Genomic DNA, 6,000 nt, shown 5'->3' on the forward strand with positions numbered 1-6,000 from the left:
TCTTCCTTGCCTGCTTAACTGGTCCAGTGCAATTTCTCTTTGACAGAACCAAGAAGAGAGTTTTAATCTTTCACAGACAGAGGAGTAGACTAGGAATCAGGAAAGATTTCTCTTGTAGGTATTGCCTGAGTTTATTGTTTATACTTTGGACTGCGTTGGAAACAAAATATGATCTTTCCCTTGAGAGAACCTAATGAATAATGACTGGGTTTCTTAACTTTCCACAAAAAAGAAGAATTGATCTGGAATTTAAGGAAAATATTGCCTAATTCTATCCCAATACCTTCACTCAAACCTTGTGAACTATGTTGCATTTTCAGAGTTATCTTGATACTAGTAATGGTGTATCTTCACCAGGGAACATGCATTTATTTTCCTCAATATTATAAAATTGGAAATTGGTACTCTGGCACTCTAATCATACTACTGTGAATTTTGATAATAAAAGAGGTTAGAATGATGCTTCAAGAATCCTAAAAGAACAGATTTTCTAAGAGTGCTACAACTTTTCTTGAAACTAAGAATCCATTCTTTAATATGAAGTTGAATTTTTTTCCCTGATAGGTATTCATTTTGATGTTGAGAAAATATTCCATATTCAAGTTGTTAAGAGGTGGCTATGGTCTGTATTTTCGCATCCTTGCAAAAGTCATATGTTAAAATCCTGATGTCCCAGGTAATAGGATTAGGAAGTGGGGACTTTAAAAGGTGCTTAGGTTATGATGGTAGAACCCTCGTGAATGGGACTAATACCCTTATAAAAGAGACCCTACAGAGCTCGCTAGTCCCTTCCACCATGTGAGGACCCAATGAAAAGGTGCCATCTAGGACATGGGCCATACCAAACACTAAATCTTCTGGCACCATGATCTTGGATTTCCCAGTTTCTAGAACTGTGGAGAAATTAATTTCTGGTGTTTATAAACAACCCAGAGTATGGTATTTTGTTATGGCAGTTCAAAGGGACGAAATAAGATATTTAAAAAATATTAATGGACTTAAAGACAGATATAGATGTGTTTTATCTACCGCCTTTTCTGTTTGTGTTTGTTGTTGTTGTTTCAGGTGTAGGATTTGACGATTCCTCACTTACATACAACACCAGTGCTCATCACAAGTGCCCTCCTTAATACCCATCACCCATTTATCCCATCCCCCTAGCCACTCCCCCCCCAGCAACCCTCAGGTTGTTCTCTATAGTTAAGAGACTGTTTTATGGTTTGCCTCTTATTTTTTTCCCCCTATGTTCAGCTATTTTGTTTCTTAAATCCACATGTGACTACCACCTTTTAAACACATACTTAATTGTTTATATTGATTTCTGCTTGACACATTCAGGTCATTTCTTAGTCTTATCGTATTCCTGTATTCTTGAATTAAACCTTGCTTTTCTAAGATCTATTGCAACACAATATTTCTAGAGTATATTTCCTATTGTTAGACTTAAGAAATTTTTATATTCATATTACTATGTCATTGGTATATAAAATTTTTATATTAAATTTTTTAATCTTTGAGTTTCAGTGTTGGGCCAACAGTACAAAATCTATGGAGAAATTTTCCAACACTATCAGTGGTGAGTAATAATTTTCAGTAACAGTTCTTTTAGAATTTTAGAGATTGAAAAATTCATTTAAATACGGACATAACATATTAGCTTTTTAAAACATTTTCTCTAATTTCTCCCATAATTATTATCCTATTAGGTTTGTTTTCTTTAAAATCATTAAATCATTTCTGTTAATGTATTTTTTGAGAAAATAATATAGACTGATATAATGAATTCTTTTTTGTCTAAATCTCAGTTACGGCACACATCCTACAAATATCACACATATTATAAAGGAGGGTAAATGAACCACCATTGCCCATATCTACAAATTAAAGAGAAGATAGAAATCACTATTACTTTCAATTCATAGGTAATAAAATATTGGAAACAAGGCAGAGCCATTCAAAGACCATTACTGGAGCAGAGAGCCTTGTGTAGATTTCATAAAAAAGAGGAAAGAACAGTGGAATCAACAATGCAGAACACACATGAAAATAACCCCAAAATTTCCCTGAGTGGACAATTGTTAAAAACAGGTCTGAGATATGGTGGTTAAAACACCAAATGCTGTAAGAAGGAATAGTAATTTTAAGAAAAGCACTACCTTCTGGACAGAAGGGAGATGACTGTGGAGGAGATGGCATCCTCTGGAGGCTTGCTGGTAAAGGATGAAAAGGAAGAAATGAGTGAAAATTAAGGATCTCAAAGTAATCAAAGAAAATCAGAAAAGCAGAAAAGACTAATCCCCTCCTCTCCAAAATTACTAATTTATTAGTTGAAATGCTCATCATAATACATGCCAATACCAACTATTGTTGATTAAGGAAAGTATATGACATTTCACAATAAAGAGAACATATTAGGCAATGTCTATAAGAAGATACTAAATGAAAAAAAGATCAAAACATTTCAGCTGACAAAAATACTCATAAGAAAAGCAATCATTGGAGCACCTGGGTGGCTCAGTCAGTTGAGTGTCAGATTCTTGATTTTGGCTCAGATCATGATCTCAGGACTGTGAGATCGAGCCTCACATTAGGCTCCACGCTCAGCAGGGAGTCTCCTGGAAATCTCTCTCCCTCCCCTTCTACCCCGCCCCCTCTCTATTTCTCTCTCTCTCTCTAAAATAATTAAATAAATCTTAAAAAAAGGAAAAGTAATCATTAAAAAGAGCAATCGTGAAACACAACACTTAATTAGCTGAATAAAAAACAGAGACTCAATATCAAGATAGGAATGGACAAAATACAGGAATATATGAAAACAAGAGTTGACTAAATTCATGAAAGAAATTGGGGCATGGAAAGTAGAACAAACTCATCCCAGAAATGAGATTAAATTCAAAGTGCATAAGGGAGAGGAGTTCCCACTAAAAATACAATAAAGCATCGATTGATGAAAGATATTGATAAAAGAAAATAGCCAAAAACCAAAAAAGAAAATGTCGGAAATATTGGAATTAAGAAGTATATGAAATTAGAGTATTAGTGGTGGACTTAGATAATTGATGAAGAAATTCCAACATATGTACAGTTAACATCTCTGGAAAAGAAAAAAAAAATAAGACAGAAATGGTATTTAAAATATAACATGATAAATTTTCAGAAATACATATAACACTTGAATCTACCAATAAAACAGACTCATCATGTAACTGAAAATCCTGATCCCAAATACCAATAGTAAGACATATTCTTATAAAATTTCTTCAATCTGGGCAAAAAGATCAAGAAATTGAAATGGAAAGAAAACCACAACAACATATAAATGAGACAAGAGAACAATTTGAGATTTCAAAATTCTCAAGGAAATAAATTTTGAGCCAAAAGTTTTATATCAAGTAAAGCTATCCTTAGGTGCAAAGCTATTGTACTAGAATTATAAAAACACAAAAATTTAGGGAATATCATATATACAGATCTTCCAGAAAATCTACTAGAAAACTTCACCCAAATAAAATATGCTGGTGAGACTTTTGCAGAAGGTCTCATAATGAGCATTGGAAATATTTAATTGTACAGCTAAAACTAAAGCAAAAGTAAAAATAAGTGCAAGAATAGTATGTCAAAATTTTTTGCTCTACTGAAGTAAAAATAACACAAATAAATTGGAAAAGGGAGAACGGACAAAGCAGAAGAAGCTTGTTGATAAAATGCTAAGAAAATAAATGGGACAAGGAATAAATTGTTAGCATTTAAAGCTAATAAAGAGAAACCTAAGTAAACAAATAAATTACTATAAAAATCATAAAAAGTATAATTATTAAGGAAATCACCAGAAAAGTGGAAAGTAATGAAAAAAGCACTATAAAAGTAATTTAAAAAATCAACAAAGCAGAGTCAGACTGATACAATAATCTATATAGTAAATATAATCTAAAATAATATCACAGAACTGAGGCCAAATATAGTAATCACATCAATAAATGTAAATAGATATAATCACTTACTAAGATAATTTTAAAACACCACAAAGCAAAACAACTCAAGGCTATATACAAGGTACACAAACAAACTGAAACAAAGTTATTGAGAAAGACTAAAAACAAGGGGATGGGCAAAAGTATATCAGCAAATACAAATTGTTAGAAGCAAGGTTGTCAAGAAATATGAAGAATTCAATTTTACTTCACTTGAAAGTTAACAAATTATTTTGCCAGTCTCATGCATGCTGGAAGAAGATGCAATACCCCTGGGTCACAGACAAAGGACATTATTATTCACAAGTCAGCAGGCAGCACAAACTTAACTTTACACTGATTTTCCTGGCCTCTCAAGCCCCACAGAGGTTTGGTAAAGCAACTGAGGTGGATGCTACATATGCAGTACCTGTGTATTATGAACCCTGAATTTAGGAATCTGACACTGTTATCACGAGCTGCAAGCAAACCTGTCTGTCATTTGCCTTGTAAAGAGACATATTCATTACACTAGACCGTAAGCCGACCAATCTTTTGTTCCAGAAACAGACACATTATCATTCAAAGCTGTTTAGTATACACACATATTGTATTAATCAGCCCTTTGATGAAGGAGAGATTACTGATATAGGGATATGGGGATGGCCAGACACACAATCTAATACTGAACAGATAAATCCAACAGCAGTTTATTAATCACATTTACTCCCAGCCTATTAAGAACAAAGATGGCATTCAGGACCCTATGGGGTTGTAGCCAGAACAGAGAGGACAAGCAGAGGCTGTGGATGGCTGACTCTGACACCTCACCAAGGAAGATATATAGGTGGCAAATAAGCATATGGAAACATGCTCCATATCTTATGTCATCAGGGAAATGCAAATTACAAGATACCACTACGCACCTATTAGAATGGCTGTTATCCAGAACAGTGACAAACAAAACACTGGCAAGGACGTGGAACAACAGGGAATCTCATATGTTGCTGGTGGGAATGCAAATAGTACAGCCATTTTAGAAGACAGTTTGGCAGTTTCTTCTGAAACTAAAAATACTCTTATTTATGATCCAACAATTTTGCTTCTTTGTATTTACCCAAAGAAGCCGAAAACTTGTCTGCATAAAAACCTATGCATGTATACGCAAACAATGAATCGTGGAACACTACATCAAAAACTAATGATGTAATGTATGGTGACTAACATAAAACAAAACAAAACAAAAACCTCTGCATGGATGTTATAGCAGCTTTATTCATGATTACCAGAGGTTGAAAGCAACACATGTCCTTCAGTAGGTGAATGGTTAAATAAATGCTAGTATAACCAGACAAAGAATCTTATTCAGCATTACAAAGAAACGAGCTACCAAGTCATGAAAAGACATAAAGGATCCTTAAATGCATATTACTAAATGAAAGAAGCCAATTTGAAAAGGCCATATACAGTATGATTCCAATATATGACATTTAGAAAAGCAAAAACTATGGAGTCAATAAAAAAAAATCAGTGGTTGCCAGAGGTGTATTCAGGGTGGTGGGATGTGGGAAGAGAGATGAATAGGCAGAGCACAAAGGAACTTTAGAGCAGTGAAAAATACACTGTATGATACTATAGTGATGGATATATGTCATTATACATTTGTCCAAACACATAGAATATACAATACCAAGAGTGAACTCTAATATAAAATATGGACTTTGGGTGATTATGATGTGTCAATGAAGGTCCATTCCTGGTAAAAATTCTCATTCTATTGGGACTTCATCAAGATAAAAAGCTTTTGCACAGCAAAAGAAACAGTCAACAAAACGAAAAGACAACTGACAGAATGGGAGAAGACATTTGCAAATGACATATCAGATAAAGGGCTAGTATCCAAAATCTATAAAGAATTTATTAAATTCAACACCCAAAGAACAAATGATCCAATCAAGAAATGGGCAGAAGACATGAACAGACATTTTTCCAAAGAAGACATCCAAATGGCCAACAGACACATGAAAAAGTGCTCAACATTGCTTGGCAT

Source organism: Phoca vitulina, unplaced genomic scaffold, assembly GCF_004348235.1.
Source record: "Phoca vitulina isolate PV1807 unplaced genomic scaffold, GSC_HSeal_1.0 scaffold11, whole genome shotgun sequence".
NCBI lineage: Eukaryota > Metazoa > Chordata > Mammalia > Carnivora > Phocidae > Phoca > Phoca vitulina.